The sequence below is a fragment of the Elephas maximus genome, chromosome 10 (assembly GCF_024166365.1).
Source record: "Elephas maximus indicus isolate mEleMax1 chromosome 10, mEleMax1 primary haplotype, whole genome shotgun sequence".
NCBI lineage: Eukaryota > Metazoa > Chordata > Mammalia > Proboscidea > Elephantidae > Elephas > Elephas maximus.
This window is the reverse complement of record NC_064828.1, coordinates 33296621-33315207: the sequence shown is the minus strand read 5'-3', so window position 1 is coordinate 33315207 and position 18587 is coordinate 33296621. Positions and strand designations below refer to the sequence as shown.

At 38.2% G+C, this 18587-nt stretch overlaps 1 long non-coding RNA gene, 1 pseudogene and 1 gene segment (V, D, J or C); all 3 read right to left on the bottom strand.

Annotated features, from left to right (window-relative positions):
• Positions 1–18587, bottom strand: part of LOC126084627 (T-cell receptor alpha chain C region-like) — a 682839-nt gene that overhangs the window by 529429 nt on the left and 134823 nt on the right.
• The window catches only part of LOC126084645 (uncharacterized), a 178443-nt gene that overhangs the window by 88994 nt on the left and 70862 nt on the right, over positions 1–18587 (bottom strand). The window lies entirely within an intron of this gene.
• LOC126084629 (testis development-related protein-like) lies at positions 4051–4746 on the bottom strand (annotated as a pseudogene).

The following is an 18587-nucleotide window of genomic DNA, read 5'->3' as shown; positions in this document are numbered from 1 at the left end:
GACTCATTAACAACCCACAATATGCAGATGACACAACCCTGCTTGCCGAAAGTGAAGAGGACTTGACACACTCACTGATGAAGATTGAAGACCACAGCTTTCAGTATGGATTACACCTCAACATAAAGAAAACAAAAATCCTCACAACTGGACCAATAAGCAACATCATGATACACTGAGAAAAGACTGAAGTTGTCAGGGATTTCATTTTACTTGGATCCACAATCCACACTCATGGAAGCAGCAGTCGAGAAACCAAAACACACATTGCATTGGGCAAATCTGCTGCAAAAGACCTCTTTAAAGTGTTGAAAAGCAAAGATGTCACCTTGAAGACTAAGGTGTGCCTGACCCAAGCCATGATGTTTTCAATCGCCTCATATGCATGCGAAAGCTGGACAATGAATAAGGAAGATGGAAGAAGAATTGATGCCTTTGAATTGTGATGTTGGTGAAGAATATAGAATATACACCATGGACTGCCAGAAGAACAAACAAATCTGTTTTGAAAGGAAGACAACCAGAAGGCTCCTTAGAAGCAAGGACGGTGAGACTATGTCTCACATACTTTGAATATGTTATCAGGAGGGATCAGTCCCTGAAGAAAGACATCATGCTTAGTAAAGTAGAAGGTCATCGAAAAAGAGGAAGACCCTCAAGGAGATGGATTGACACAGGGGCTGCAACAGTGGGCTCGAGCATAACAACGATTGTGAAGATGGCACAGGACCAGGCAGTGTTTCCTTGTGTTGTACATCAGATCGCTATGAGTTGAAACCAACTCAATGGCACCAAACAACAACAGCGCTCTGTAGTGATTCTTATTTCCATCCATGGCAACCATCAAAGGATGTTGCTTTCTGTGTGTAAATCTATTCTTGATTTTTTTATATTAAAAATCACAATCATTTTAATTTAATGAGATACACAGAAGAAAAATTCATTTTTACATTAATAAATCTTTGTAGATAAGAAAAATTTATGATTTACAGTTCATATTCCAATTCCCACCTGGCTTTGTCTTCAAATTTTGAGAATCAATATTATAAAGAATATTTTACCAACTGTGCTTTACAAATACATTAAAAATACATTACCCAGGTGAATTACAGACACTTAACATTATAATCGACACCACTGGGTTTTTTTTTTTTTTAACATTACAACATATAGCCACAACAAACTGCAGCTGGTCACAGTATCCAGAACTCCCCCAAAGGAGAAATACATTTCTCACCATCTCACACATCAATACCATTTTCAGAGTCTGAAATACATTGTTTACTTTCTTGTGCCTCAGACAGTATTAGCCAAAGATAAACCCAAACCCACCTCTTGCTTTAAAACACCTGCACATATCCTGAAATGGTTCACGTTTGCACAATCATAGCAAGCATTTCTTTAAGATGACTGATGGTTATAGTTTGTCTACTATTTACCTGAGGAAATAAGATGTTCAACTCAGCTATTACATTAAAAGTCAGAACCTTTCCTCTGCATTAGGAAACAAAGAAAACCTCCACAATTTCAAGGTTCTAACATAAACTGGAATTTGTATTTCGGAAATCTTGGTGGTGTAGTTGTTAAGTGCTACAGCAACTAACCAAAAAGTCGGCAGTTTGACTCCACGAGGCCCTCCTTGGAAACCTTACGGGACAACTCTACTGTGTTCTATAGGGTCACTATGAGTCAAAATCGACTCAAAGGCAATGGGTTTGGTTTGGTTTTGGTAAAACATGTCCCTCTTTGAAGGCTAGGTCAAGTAAACTTTTTGTTCTATTAAAAATATTTATTTGAATGCTATGTTGCAATACAATGTGTTTTCCCATCAGGCATGTTGAGATAGCCCATAGGAATGGTAAATGGAATATCCAGTTAAATGAAATAGCACAGAAGCGCAATCTGAACAATTCGAGGACAATTTTTTTTTTTACATAAGGGGAATACACAGTGTAACTGGAAGTTTTTTGTTTATTTTGGCTTTTAGGCCAAAAAAAAGAGAAAAAATTATGCCTTTTCTTTAAAACCACTTTTACCTAAGACAGATATTTGCACCACCCGCTGATCAGAGCCATGTTGTTAAAGAGACACACCTGAGAGATAGGATCCCATTGTCAAGGGCAATAAGCAAGTCTAGAGGCAACTTGAGAGAGATAGAGAGACACAGACAGACAGACAGAGAAAAAACTCCTGGGCAATGCTCTCAAATTAGCTATAAATTATTCTTGTGTGGAAAGAAAAAAAAAAAACTACAACATCTTATAGACCTACCATCAATCACAATAAGTATCTCATTTTGAAAAAACAAAAAACTTGGGTATAATGAAAAAGAGGCACTTCCAGTTATTTCATAGAGTTTGCATTCCCTAGTGAGCAAGTTAATGTTTTCCAAACAAATTTAAGAGCATCAAGTTATTAAAATTTATCCGTACTTTACTGCATTCTGTAAATTAATCTGTAAACAAAAAAAGGAGAGTAAATATTTAGAAGAAAACAAAGGTCAATATTTAAAAGTTCAGGAGAAGGATAAATAAAATTTCAAAACATTACCTATCCAATGTGCACTACCGGCTATTCCTTCCTAGAAAACAGATGAATATATGTTTTTAAATATTGACATTTTTTAAAAAATATTTTTTATTGTGCTTTAAGTGAAAGTTTACAAATCAAGTCAGTCTCTCAACATATAAAATTATATATACCTTACTAGATACTCCCACTTACTCTCGCCCTAATGAGTCAACCCACTCCCTCCTTCCAGTCTCTCCTTTCATGACTGTTTTGTCAGTTTCTAACCCCCTCTGCTCTCCCATCTCCCCTCCAGACAGGAGATGCCAACACAGTCTCAAGTGTCCACCTGAACCAAATACTGATATTTTATACTCAAATATAACCTTGCTTTTCTATTTTAATTTGTTTATGTATTTTTAATTTAATAAGGAAAAATTTTAATTTGTTAAATTAAACAACATTTAACATTAACCTTTGGAAGATTCATTTTACCACCCATAGAGCAATTTTCTAACAACAGAAGGGAATTGTATAACCTCTACATTCTTGTGTTTCATAGACTGTTCATATATGCTGCATGAAAGAAAAAAGGTGGGAAAATTCTAAAACAATTAAAGAACTACAACTAAGAATGCCATGAAAATAGCTTTGTGGCAAACACAAATAATTACTATTATAGGACAGGCTCAAAAACTCACATGTCCAGTTCCAGCAAAATATGGACTATAAGAAATGGAAATTTCTACAATAAGGCAACCAAATATACAATCCCTGTAAAGTATTCATTAAGGAATCACAGTACACTTGGGTATTTCAAAATTCAACAAATGAAAATAAAAATTCAATTGTGAAGTATATGCACAGAGTAGATTCTTTAATGTGAGAAACAGACTAAACAACTTAATGATATACACTAATTTGAAAAAAACACTATTATACAGCAAACTCTAAGAATCTTAATAAAATGAAATACTAAGGTGCAATATTATACATGGAAATAGTGGACTTTTTCTTTTGTCTAGTATTTCCTTTCACACTATTGTCTTAGTTATCTAGTGCTGCTATAAGAGAAATACAAGTGGATGGCTTTAATAAAAAGGCTAAAAGTCTGAATTCAGGCCAGCAACTCCAGGGAAAGGCTTGCTCCATGTGTCGGCTCTGGAGGAAGATCTGTGTCATTAATCTTCTCCTAGTCTAGGAGTGTCTCTGAGCAGGAACCCCAGGTCCACAGGATGCACTCTACTCCTGGTGCTGCTTTCTTGGTGGTATGAGGTCCCCTGTCTCTCTACTACTTCTCTCTTTTATATCTCAAAACAGGTTGGTTCAAGACACAATCCAATTTTGTAGAGTGAGTCCTGCCTCATTAACATAACTGGTGCTAATCCCATCTCATCAACATCATAGGGATAGGATTTGCAACACATAGGAAAAAATCACATCAGATGACAAAATGGTGGACAATCACACAATACTGGGAATTATGGCCTAGCCAAACTGATATGTACTTTTGGGGGGACAAAACTCAATCCATGACAACTTTCATTCTAATTCTTCCCAGTTACCAGTAAGATTATTTTTGCTTTGGTGTCTAATACTGAATCAGCTTTCCAGCTGACTTGATTCTCCATCTGGAGCTATTTCCTGAGCTGGCCATGGTTAAATACTTAGTACAGCCTTTAGTACCATCTTCTCAGCCTGGCCAAGACAAATGGTCACTCATGGTGTCGCCTGAAGGAGCAGCTACATCTTCAAGAGCAATTTTTGGAGGCTCCCAACCTTCGATATCATCTGGCTTTTTAGCCCTGGTGGCACAGTGGTTAAGAGCTGCTGCTAACCGAAAGGTCACTCAGCAGTGTGACTCTACCAGCCGCTCCTTGGAAACTCTATGGGGCATACTCTGTCCCATAAGGCAGCTATGAGTGGGAATCAACTCCATGGCAATGGGCTATTCTGCTTTAAAAGAAAACTGTCCCCAAATCCAGATTTGTTCTCTGTCTTCAGCTCTTCTTTTATTCGTAAATAAGTTCTTTTAGACTTGGGAGATTTATATCTTTCGAGTAAATGCTGTTCATCGTCCCTATTAAAGGGACATCACTTCTTCCCAACCTGGAAAACTTACTCCTTGCAGCTGCGTGGCGGAAGCAACTGACTGCGCCGCTATCCCTATCCCTCCTGCAGGCCCTCCTCCTCCGGGGCGCTGCCCAGAAGCACTTTGCTCCTGTTAGGCTTCCACATGCTTTGGGGTGGGGGCTCCGGGTGTGGGTTTAGGGTCTGCCCTCTCCCACTCCTCAGCCAGCGGTGGCATAGCGTTATCTCCCTATAGCTTTACTCTCCCTATGTGGCTATTGAGTAATTAAAATATGGCTAATGTGTCTGAGGAACTAAATTGTAACCTAATTTACATTCAAATTTAAAAAGTAAATCAGTGTAAAATACTTTTTCATTAAACAAGACTTTATTGTTTTGACAGGACTATAGTTCACTTTATTAAAAATTTAGCATCCAAACTGAGATGAGCTATAAGTGTAAAACACACACCGGAATTGCAAAGACTTTGTATGATAAAAGATTGTAAACTATCCTATTACTAATTATTGATTACATGTTGAAATACTAATATTTTAAAGATATTTGGCTAAATATAGAATGAAAGTTAATTTTACCTTGCTTCTAATTTTTAATGCATCTATTAGAAAATTGAAAATTCCATATGTGGCTCACATATTTCTATTAGACAGCGCTACCCTATAGGATTAATGGGCACTGATTTTTCTCAACTCAGACCTTATTTTTCCGACTTTCCTGATATTTTGCTCTAAGGTGTGTAACACTAGCTGGATTGGGTACCATGGACTATTCCTGTGTGCTCCTCTGTTCACTGATTTGTATTAATTATGTTGGAGTTTTCCTGTTGTTACTGAATGCAGAAAAGTAACAGAGAATGATTGGCTCTAACCTGCAAGGAGATTATAGGCTATTTAAACTTTTTCAGAACTGGGCTTCTCATTTTTAACATGGATTGATAAGAATTCCTACTTTTCAAGGTGCTATGAGAATTATAAAAGGTAATCATTTAAAGACATTAATAAAGAGTTTTGCTAGCTAAGTAATATCAAAATTACTGTAGTTATTATCATTATGATTGACATGGCTCACCTTATATCTTGGAAATACTCCCTGGATGGTAGTAGTAATGGTATCATTGTGTTCCAAAAAAATTAAGAAAAGAGGTCAAAGTTTCAACAATATAACTGTATATTTTCAAAGCTCTGACTCTCTACACCCAAGCTGGCTAAACAAATATTTTATGTTTGCAAGAAGTGTATAAGTTTAGATTTATCAACTTAAGATGGGGAAAGATTTCCTTAGAAGGCTTAAACTTACTATATAAAAATATTTAAAAATCACCAAGAAAAGTTGAATAAACAAATTTAAAAGAGATATACTGTATTAGGGGAAAGTATGTGCATTATATATAACAAGAAAAATAACATTTATTTTACTGAAATACTTTTCACAAATAAACAATATAAAAAGACAAACAATCTTAAAAGAACTGGTCAAATGGTATTAGTACGCATGCTATAAAAGTAGAATCACAAAGGGCCAATACATGATAGGAAATTTGTTCAACTGCACCAGGAACTAGGAAAACGAAAATGAAAATAACAAAGAAATACATTCAAGTTATCTAAACTCTAAGAAGACTGATATTAGTGTTAACCAAGACACGTATAAAAATGTAAAATAGGCATATCCTTTGACTCAGTGATTTCATTTCCAGTTAATATATAAGAAACCTATCTAACTAATATAGAAAGACACGTTGATTATTATAACTAAGAGGAGTAGACAATTTAAATATTATTAATAGGTGAGGAGTTAACTAAGATATTTTACAACTATGAAGTTTTCTGCAGGTATTGAAAAGATGAAAGTCAATTCATATATATTGATATGAGCACATTGCCAAGAAACACTTTAAGTGAAAAAATAATTACAGAAAAATATGCATGGCACAACCCAATTTATGTAAGAAAGTTGAGTAGATATTTATATGAGTATCCACATAAATGAAAACAAATGTAATTGTCAAGATATACTCCAAACTGTCAAAATGTATTATCCTAGGAGCAGAGGAGAAAGTTACATGGGAGAGTCAAGGAGAAAGAATTTGTGTATATTTTTTGTGTGATGATAAAAATATTTCAGCATAAATTTTAAAAATGAAATTAATATCCACATATCTGCCCCTTTTTTTTACTTCCTCCCAAAAAATCATCTGTATTCCAACAGTATGCGTGTGTAGCAAAGAAACTTTTAAATTTTTCTCAAAGAAAAATGAGTCCATTTCTGAAAGTTATTTCCATTTTGAAGAGGTTGGAAGTACTAAAATGATGCAAGAGAGCCTGGGCATTTCCATGGGTCCAAATGAAGAAAACCTTTGGGAGAACCAAATGGTTGCTCTCACCCTTTTTTAACCAAGAAGAAAGTAACATTCAATTAAAACAAAGAGCCTTGACACGTTCTCATTTCCTTTTCTCTTCATCGCAGGATTACAACTGCGATCTTAGTTCTTCTGAAGCTTCTTAATCCCTTCAAAAATGAAAGCTCTTCTTCCTCATCCTTTTCATCCCTGTCGTCATCTCCTCCTCCTTGATTTTCTCACTCTCTCATCTTTCTTTTCCTTTACTTGTCTTCTTCTGTTGAGCTTCTGTCATCTTGTGCAGTAGCCTCTTAGATGGCTGCTACTGCTTCCCTTCCCCCACCAGAGAGATACCGCACAGGTGTAGCCCCACTCGAACCACTGTGTGTCTCTCACCATGCAGTAGTACACGGCTGTGTCTTTCAGGGTAGCATGGGGTAGGATCAAGGTACTGGACTTTCTGCCAGTAGGGATGATCAGAGAGGCCATTTCATTGGTCACGTCGTCTTTTAGGCCACTTATCACATATTCTGGACCCCGGTGGGGAATCTGTCGATACCAGTATATATACTCATTTCCACTGATTGTGGAGTGGTTACAAGGCAAATTTACAGGTTGTCCTTCGGTACTCTCCACTGAACTTGGCTGTGTGGTTTTAGCATCACTCCTAATACCTGAGGGGTTGAGAAACAACAGATTAGTTCTTGGTTGTTAAAGTAGGGTGCATCTAAAGGTCAGGAACACAGGCACTCCCGAAAGCTCTCCCTAACCCATATGAAAGTATTTTTGTGTGTGATGCACAGGATGAAAGAAATATTTCTGGTATTTATTACCCTGCTATTCAGAGCTATGAAGACAAAGATAAATTGCCCACCTTCCATGGCCCTTGGGATCAATGTACTCAAAGTTCCTTATAGCCTGAGAGCTGTGAAATTTAGCTGTCTTTGGGTATGGTCAGTCCCTAATACAAATGTCAGACTTCTAAGAGAAACATACAGACACAAACTTTCCAGCAACCTGGTAAAGCACTGTGGCAGAAGTGGAGACAGTAGATACCTCTCCTGTGTCCGTCAGCCACAAAAGTCCACCTTTCTTAACCTTAGAGCACTTACCCAAAGTTAGGAGAACAGCCATTCCTGTCACCAACCTCATAGTTCAAGTGGAAACTAGGGTACTAGGCCCCAGAGCTCAGGCTCTCTGTCTGATCCTAGGCTGAGGGAGGTTCCAAACAACAAAGCAAGCAGCCACCACCAGCACAAACCCCACAAGGCAACTTTCACTTTGGGTGTTCCCCAGTCGAGTGTCAACCAAACACAGAGCAGCCTTTTGGTTGGGTCTGCCCCCACTCGCAGCCTTAAATTTAAGACTAAGATCGTTTACCCACCGTCCAGCCCTAACACAGAGGGCTTAAAAGGAGATCGTTTCCAAGGTTCAGACTCAGATAGGCTATATCTGAATGAGTAAAACCATTCACAAGGAAATTATCCATCCCTTATTTCTTATTCATGTAGGAGTCTCTGGGTGGTAGAAATAGTTAATGTGCTGTATGACTAACCTAAAGGTTGGAAGTTTGAGTCTGTCCAGAGGTGCCTTGGAAGAAAGGCCTTGTGATCTGCTCCCAAAAAATCAGCCGTTGAAAACAGTATGGAGAACTGTTCTACTCCTGCACGCATAGGGCCGCCCTGAGACAGAATCAACTTTACAGCAGCTGGCTATTTATGATAAAGGCAACAACCACCACTAATTGGTGGTTTGACACTCCATTGAGCTGATAGAAAATGTCTTTTAATCAAAATAATCTATTTTGAGCCCTGTACTGTAATGGGAAGAAGATAATTTCTAGCCATGTTACCAACCAGAGCAAGTAAATGTTAGGAGCAGTAATATATAATTGAAATTCAGAAGTTAGAAAGTTCTTTCTGGAAAAAAAATTACCGTAAGTGAAGTTAAAAATAAAATGGCACTGCGGGAGGAAATATTTGCAACATATATCACAGAAATAATTTCATAATTGTATAATATTGCTTGCTGTGCTCAGTGTGACAAGAAAAGAGAGAGGCAGACGCCAGGCTAAATCCAAGTCGGCAGGTGCTCAGATTTCCCACACTAACTCCTGGAATTACGTCGTAATTATTTTCTAGATGACATTGCTGGAGGCCTCTGGTCTTGAGGCAAGAAGGAATGGGTTGAATGGTACTTATTCTTATCCCACTCGAGCCCCTTTTTAATTTATTCTTTTATTTATTGTGCTTTAAGTGAAAGTTTACAAATCAAGTCAGTCTCTCATATAAAAATTTACACACACCTTGTATTTTTTTTTTTTTGTATGTATTCCTAGTTGCTCTCCCCCTAATAAGACAGCACACTTCTTTTCTCCACCCTGTATTCCTCGTGTCCATTCAGCCAGCTCCTGACGCCCTCTGCCTTCTCATCTCGCCTCCAGGGAGGAGCTGCCTACATAGTCTCATGGGTCTACTTGTGCTAGAAGCTCACTACTCAACAGTATCAATTCCAATCCCTGTCTGAAGAGTTGGTTTTGGGAATGGTTCCAGTGTTGGCCTAACAGAGAGTCCAGGGACCATGACCTCTGAGGTCCCTCTAGTCTCAGTCAGGCCATTAAGTCTGGTTTGAGCCCCTTTTTAACTCAAATTTTCTCATCTCCACACCCATGTCTAGGGATGGTATGCTTTGAGGATACTAACGAGAAAAAAAGGGAAGGAAAAGATAGGAAGAGAAGATTTGTAAAGGGAAATGAAGTGAAATCATTTTACAAAATAAATGGAAGTAAACATGAAGAAATTTCTCTGGTTATTCTCAAAAAAAAAATTAAAAGTGGCTATTAAATAAAAAGAATGGAATAAAATTTAAATTACTCATTTTTCTCCACTACAATTGCTAAGCTTGTCATTCCAGTCTGGAAACAAATAAAATTGAACTGCTAGGTAATCACTTCTCATTTCTCCCCATGTCAGGTCAGCTTTCTGCTCTGTGTTTGGGAAGCAACCTAGGGCCCCCGTGCCCTTGAAGCTGTGCACATACTAAACAAAAGGCTATAAAGTACAAGGCAATGAAAAAGGATGAAAGTAAGCTCTTTGCACAACTCAGTGACAATCTCTCTCCCTGGAAGGAGCTTTGGTTTGCAGCTCTAACAGCCCCCTCTTTTGACTGCACGTGTGAACTCCTTTACTTAGAACCAGTCAGAAATGTTTTTAGAGGCTTTTATCTAAAAATAGATGCCTTAGATATCCTACCTCCCTCTAGTGGTAAGGCTCAGGGGCTCATCTTTTAGTGAAGGGCTTCCTGTGGCGATGCTCCAAGAAAACAAAACAAAAACTCTCGTTGTCCTCATGTTGACTCCGATTTATGGTGACCCCATGTGTGTCAGAGTAGAGCTGTGCTCCATAAGGTTTTCAAAGGCTGATTTTTTGAATGTAGATTTCCAGGCCTTGACCTAATTATTTTTAGTCACTTTGGGATTTTAGAACTATTTCTGTGATGCTTTCTCAATTGTTGGATTCCTTTACTTTCCTTGGTGGCTTGCTCTTCTCGTGTTTGAAGACAGTTGCCAAAGCCCACACTATTCACTAAGTACTTAAATAATTATTTGTTGGATAAATGTATTAATTAATATTTACTTACAACCTTACTGGGAGATGTTACATGGAACAACTTTTTAAATTATTAAATTATTGCAAATAAATGTTTTCCATTTTCTGGAAAACAAATCCAACAAAAGTATCCAATGGTAAAGGTAAATGCAGGATTAGGTCTGTGGACAAAATGAAAATAGACAACACACCAACTCTCAGTCCCCATCTTCCGTAAAAAGAAAAACTCATGAATTTAGGGTGAAGAAGGCTAGATTATGAGAATATGGCGGTGTACGATGTAACGATCACACCTGTTGAACCTGGTGCTGTAGAGTCAACTCCGATTCATAGTGACCTTATTAGAGAGAGTAGAACTACCTCACAGGCTTTCCGAGGCTGTAATTTTTAAGGAAGCAGACTGCCACATCTTTCCCCCCTGGAGAAGCTGGTGAGTTCGAACCACTGATCTTTCAGTTAGCAGCTGATTGCTTAAGCACTTGCACCCAGGCCTCCTTGATGGTCATACAGCTGTACTTAATCGAATGGTATTCACTGTTCATCTACTGGAGACCTGGTGGCACAGTGGTTAAGTGTTTGGCTGCTAAACAAAAGGTTGGCAGTTTGAATCCACCAGCCACTCCTCAGAAACCCTATGGGAGTAGTTCTACTCTGTTCTTTAGGGTTGCTAAGAGTCAGAATTGACTTGACAGGAATAGGTTTGGTTTTGGTGACAGATTATAAAATAGCAATAGTAATTTGGTGCTGGTATAAATATATAAATAGAAGAAATATAGGGATTGCTAAAAGAAACACGAAAGGTAGGAGTCAGTATGTCATCTAGTTATATGCAAAAGTCAGACCAACATCAGAACTTTTTATCTAGTGTTCATTACCGCAAAGTTCAAATGGTGTGGAGAATTCAAGTCTATCCAGAGAACAATTAATATTATAGTAGTTTTTGGTTTTGTTCGTTTTTATATAACACCTGTATTGACATAGGGAAACCCTGGTGGCGTGATGGTTAAGTGCTACGGCTGCTAACCAAAGGGTCGGCAGTTCAAATCCGCCAGGCACTCCTTGGAAACTCTATGGGGCAGTTCTACTCTGTCCTATAGGGTCACTATGAGTCGGAATCGACGCGATGACAGTGGGTTGTTGTTGTTGTTGTGTATTGACGTATAATTCATATACCGCACCATCTACTCATTTAAAATGTACATTTCATTGGTTTGCAGTATATTCACAGAGCTGTGTAACTATTGCCACATCGATTTTTGAACATTTTCATTACTCTGAAAAGGAATCCGTACCCATTAGCAGTCACTTACCATTTCCTCCCACCCACCTCAAAAGAAAAATCAAACCAATTGCCCTTGAGTAGATTCCTAGTCATGACAACCATCCACCTAGGCAACCACTAATCTACTTTGTATCTCTACAGTTTTGCTCGATCTGGACGTTTCATATAAAAGGAATTGTACAATATGTGGCTTATTGGGAATGCTTCTTTCACTTAGCATTATGTTTTCCAGGTACATCTAGTTTTCTATTGAGATGAAATTCACATGACATAAAATTACCATTTTAAAGTGAACAATTCAGAGACATTTAATACATTTACAGTGTCCTGTGATCACAGCCTCTACCTAATCTCAAAACATTTTCATCACTATAAAATAAAACCTCACACCCATTTTAGCAGCTACTCCGCATGGTCCCCTCCCTATCCCCTGGTGACCACCAATCTGCTTTCCGTCTCTCTGGATTACCTAATCTGGGTATTTCATATAGATGGAATCATAAATTGTGAGATCTTTTGCGGCTGGCTTCTTTCACTTAGCATAATGTTTTCAAGGTCCATCCAGTTGTTGCAGGTATCAGTATTTCATTCCTTTTTATGGCTGAATAACTTTCCGTTGTATGCATATACCACAATTTGTTCATGTATTCATTCGTTGATGGACATTTGAGTTGTTACCACCTTTCGGCTATTGAGAATAATGCTCCTATGAACATATGTGTACACATATTTATTTGAATATATATTTTCAGTTCATTTGGGTATATACCTAGGAGCAGAATTGCTGGGTCATATGGTAATTCTGAAGGAGACCTGGCAGTTAAGCACTTGACTGCTAACAAAAGTTCGAGCCCACCAGTGGCTCTGTAGGAAAAAAGACCTAGCCATCTGCTCCCATAAGATTACAGCCTAGGAAACCCCATGACGGAGTTCTACTCTATCCCATAGGGTTGCTATGAGTTGGAATTGACTTCACGGCACACAACAACAACATGGTAATTCTGTGTTTAACTTTTTGAGGAACCAAGCTGTTTACAACAGTGGCTGAACCATTTTACATTCCCACCATCAATGCATGAAGATTCCAATTTCTCCACATCCTCACCAATACTTACCTTGTTTTTCCCTGATAAATAGCCGTCTTAGTGAGTGTGAAGTGGTATCTCATTATGGTTCTGATTTACATTTCCCTAATGACTTTTTTTTTTATTGGGAAGAACCCTGGTGGCACAGTGGTTAAGTGCTCAATTGCAAACCAAAATGTTGGCAGTTCGAACCCACCAACAACTCTGTAGGAGAAAGATGTGGCAGTCTGCTCCTGTAAGGATTACAGCCTCGGAACCCCTAAGGGGCAGGTATTCTGTCCTATAGGGTCACTATGAGTCAGAATAGACTTGACAGCAATGGGTGGATGGTTGAATGACTAATGATGCTGAGAATCTTTTCATGTGCTTATTGGCCATTTGTATATCTTTTTTGGAGAAATGTCTATTGAAGATTTTTGCCCATTTCTTAGTTGGTTGATTTCTCTGTTTATTATTGGGTTGTAAGAGAAGTTGTTTACATATTCTGGAGCTTTTTCAGACATATAATTTGCAGATATTTTCCCCCACTGATAGGTTGTCTTTTCTCTTTCTTGATTATGTCCTTTGATGAATAAGTGTTTTTTATTTTGAAGAAGTCCAATTTATCTATTTTTTCTTTTGTTCCTTGTGCTTTTGGTGTCATACTCAGGAACCATTGTCAAATCCAAGGTTATGAAGTTTTATTCCTATTCCTTCTTCTAAGAGTTTTAGTTCTTATATTGATCCATTTTGAGTTAATTTTGTAGGGTGTGAGGTAGGGGTACAACTTCATTCCCTGCTTCTGGATGATGGGACAAGTGGTAAATCAGATGAATGCATTCATTACCATACTGTTTGATATAGAATATATTTATATTCTCTCCATGGAGGTGATGTTATGTGAGATACCATGCTATGGACAAGATAGTCTACAAGCCCAGGAATATGCAGAAACAGAATCTAATATTCCGGATGATCTGGGTGTTTACCTTTCCCCAGTGTCCTATGACTATAGCCTAGCAAATGACCTTATATCCCCCTGGGGGAGGATTGAAAGAATAACCCCAGTAATCATATAGCCACATTGCAAAACTTTCTCAGATGGACTCAGCCTTCTCTTCAGTTGAGAGGTTCTAGGCCTATTAACTGGCTTAGGTCTGGGAACTGCATAACAGGCAGTGAAATCCCGATAGAGTAACTCAAGTTTTGGTTTTTTTCCTCAGGATATTTAGGTGTTAAAGAATATATAAAGGATTATCTGAATAAGTTCCCGTTCTCTTTCACTTTGTTGTTTTTGTTGTGTGCTATCAAATCAGAAGTCAGTTCCAACTCATAGTGACCCTATAAACCACCCAAAACCAAACCCATTGCTGTCGAGTCAATTCCAATTCATAGTGACCCTATAAGACAGAGTAGAACTGACCCATAGGGTTTCCAAGGAGTGGCTGGTGGATTTGAACTGCCAACCTTTTGGTTAGCAGCTGAGTTCTTAACCACGGTGCCACCAGGGCTCCAAGCAACCCCATAATTAATTACCCCTCTCTAAAAATCTCCAAAAAAAAATTTTTTTTTTTTTTAAAAATCTCCGAAGGTCAAAAAAACTCTGATTAACACTCTGTCCCTGGGGTTTATTGTGGTAATCACATTTATCTTATCTCTTTTAAACACCACCATCTACCACTCCAAAATCTCATTACTCCCACAGAGATCAGGAAAACAATTTAATTGTAATATTCTCCCCGTGTCCACTCCCACCATAATCTTCACCCTACAGAAGACTGCCTCCAAGCAACATTTTAAGGATTCTGGTGACCCAATGAAGAATGCATTTCTTGATGCCTTGGTGAAAAGAATGTCCTCTAGAATTCCCAGGGAGTATGGTTAGCAAGCATCTGATCAGATTGCACCTAATAATTCCATTTTAGCATTCCCATTTCTCTGAACCTTCAGACTTCTTTCTCCGCAATATACCAGGAAGCGTCTGCATTTCAACCTCATTAGCTGTAAGTCAGTGAAGCTCTCACAACCTCTAGGTCTAGAAGAGTGTATTGGAAGAAAGGAATATCACAATCTGAAAGGAGATGATTGTATAGAGAGAAGCAACTTGAAAGGAGCTGCTTGACTTTGAAGTTCAGCATGATATTGGAAGAGAAAATGAACCATTTTTAGTGCTATTTCAGATCTGAAAATTTAACAATTCAAGATGAGAATCAGCTAACTTATAAACTCCCTGAAGTAGATGTGTTCATTTAATCTAATTTCTTAGGAACAATTTGAAAAACACTTCTTTGTGATATATTTTAACCCAAGATACAAAGATAATACCTAGAAACATAAGAAAGAATGCTATTTTATATATTGAGTTGAAATATGGCATAATTTTTCACAGAATGAAAGTTTATGTTATAACGTCCCAACTGAGCTAACACAGTGACTACCTTCTTCCTGTAGGCAGTTTGTGGGATTTCCCCAAACCTCTGAACAGGCGGCTGTCCTTTACGGAGCTCTAAGGTTTTGTTTATCTTTCACCGTTGTTTCTTTTACTGTGTGATCCCAGAGAGCACAGAAGTAGTTTGCTGTGTCTGCCGGTTGTAAGGAAGAGATGATGAGGTTGATGGATTTGTTTGCCTTCTGGAAGTTTACAGAGTAGCGATCCTGCTTTGCATTTGGCTTAGAATGTTCCTGTTGAATAAGGGAAACCATCTCCCCATTGGGAGGCTGTTTGTACCAGTACAAAATATAAGAACTTAATCTGGTTTCATACAGGCAGCCCAAGGTAACAGCTTCCCCCTCCTGCATTGTTATTGTGGTCTGATTTTGGTTTACTTTCTCAGCCATGCTGCATCCTATGGGAAAGAGGAGAAGACATGGTTGGTCTCCCTAAATGTCTCAAGTAAGTCATAAGGAATAGGATAATTTATAGTACGGGAACAACTACAACAACAAAAAATCACATAGTGTTTTGTTTGCCCATCACCCCCCTTCCCTCTTAATACCCCTGCCAGTTACCACTTGAATAGTCCCATCCTTGAGCTCTACCAGGATCTGAGGCTCTACATTTGGGACTATACTTACTGAAACCAAGGGAGGCTATGAAGGCCCACAGCGGGCAAGGGCAACGCATTCTATCAATTCTTTTCCTGGTTGAAATTTTTCTTGTTCTTACTCAAGCCCACTGACCAGCCTTTCTCTGAGAGCCTGAAAGAGAATGTACAGGGTTCCTGGGGTTGCTAGATGTTTCTGTGCCAAACAGGAAGTAAGATTTGCAAGTAGTATGTTACATTGCTCTACCCACTTGAACTCTAACCTTGAGCTCTAATCCGAGAATCTCAAATGAAAAGACAACTGATCTCTTACTCAGAAACTTTCAACTTATTTTTTCACTTTCTAAGCAACGTAGTTTTAGAATTTGACAAAAGTCTGAAGGGTGAATTAAGTCCTGTGTTGAGGTCCTTCAAATCTGATAAGGACATTATAATAAATGAAAATTCATATCAAATTTATATAAGATGCAAAAATTCTAATCAAATAGGAGAAAATTTAATCTACTAATAGGAAAAATGGACACTACAGAAAGACCAAGTTTGCTTTATTGAAGAAATATAAGATAATCTTAATAGTTGAAAATAAAATGATCATAGATATAGAAAAAGGATTTATTTAAAAAAGCTTTTGATAAAATTTAACATCCATAGCAAACTATCCTTAAAGACACATAGCAAAAACCATGTTGTTGCTTCTGTTAGGTGCCATCAAGTCGGTTCTGACTCATAGTGACCCTATGCACAGTAGAACGAAACACTGCCTCGTCCTGCACCATCCTCACAATCCTTGTTATGCTTGAGCCCATTGTTGCAGCCACTGTGTCAATCCATCTCCTTGAGGGTCTTCCTCTTTTTTGCTGACCCTCTACCTGACCAAACATAATGTCCTTCTCCAGGAAGTGGTCCCTCCTGATAACGAGTCCGAAGTATCTGAGAGGTAGGCTCACCATCCTCACTTCTAAGGAGCATTCTGGTTGTACTTCTTCCATGACAGATGTGTTCATTCTTTTAGCAGTCCATGGTAACTCAATATTCATCGACAACACCACAATTCAAAGGTGTCAATTCTTCTTCAGTCTTTCTTATTCATCATCCAGCTTTCACATGCATATGAGGTGATTGAAAATACCATGGCTTAAGTCAGGTGCACCTTAGTCTTCAAGCAGACATCTTTGCTTTTCAACACTTTAAAGAGGTCTTTTGCAGCAGATTTACCCAATGCAATGTGTCTTTTGATTTCTTGACTGCTGCTTCCATGGGTGTTGATTGTGGATCCAAGTAAAATGAAATCTTTGACAACTTCAATCTTTTCTCTGTTTATCATGATGTTGCTATTGGTCCAGTTGTGAGGATTTTTTTTTGTTTTGTTTTCTTTATGTTGAGATGTAACCCATACTGAAGGCTATGGTCTTTAATCTTCATCAGTAAGCGTTTCGAGTCCTCTTCACTTTCAATAAGCAAGATTGTACCACCTTCATAATGCAAGTTGTTAATGAATCCTCCTCCAATACTAATGCCCCCTTCTTCTTCATATAGTCCAGCTTCTTAGACTGTTTGCTCAGCATACAGACTGAATAGGTATGGTGAAAGGGTACAACCCTGACACACGCCTTTCCTACCTTTAAACCATGCAGCATCCTCTTGTTCTGTCAAAATGACTGCCTCTTGATCTAAGTACAGGTTTTTCATGAGCACAATTAATTCTGGAATCCCTATTCTTTGCAATGTGTTATCCATAATTTGTTATGATCAACACAGTCAAATGTCTTTGTATAGTCAATAAAACACAGGTAAACATCTTTTTGCTATTCTCTGCTTTCAGCCAGGATCCATCTGACATCAGCAGTGATATCCCTTATTCCATGTTCTCTTCTGAATCTGGTTTGAATTTCTGGTTGTTCTCTGTCAATGTACTGCTGCAGCTGCTTTTGAATGATCTTCTGCAAAATTTTACTTGATTGTGATATTAATGATATTGTTCGATTATTTCCCCATTCAGTTGGGTCACCTTTCTTGGAAATAGGCATACATATGGATCTCTTCCAGTCAGTTGGCCAGCTAGTTGTCTTCCATATTTTTTGGCATAGATGAGTGAGCACCTCCAGCACTGCACCTGTTTGTTGAAACATCTCAATTGATATTCCATCAATTCCTGGCACCTTGTTTTTCGCCAATGCCTTCAGAGCAGCTTGGACTTCTTCTTCCTTCAGGGCACACTTTGGCTTTCATGGACTTGTTCTAATTTTCTTCAGTTTCAACTTAAACTTGCATATGTGCAATTGATGGTTTTTTCTGCAGCCAGCCCCTGGCCTTGTTCTGACTGATGATATTGAGATTTTCTGTTGTCTCTTTCCAAGATGTAGTCGATTTGATTCCTGTTGGTGAAAAAGGTATTTGCAATGAGGAAGTAATTGGTCTTACAAAATTCTGTCGTGTAATCTCCAGCATCATTTCTATCACCAAGGTCCTATTTTCCAACTACCAATCCTTCTTTGTTTCTGGCTTTTGCATTCCAATCACCAGTAATTATGAATGCATCCTGACTGCATGTTCTATCAGACTGCAGAACTTGGTAAAAATCTTCAATTTCTTAGTCTTTGGCCTTAGTGGTTGGTGAGTAAGTTTGAATAATGGTTGTATTAACTGGACTTC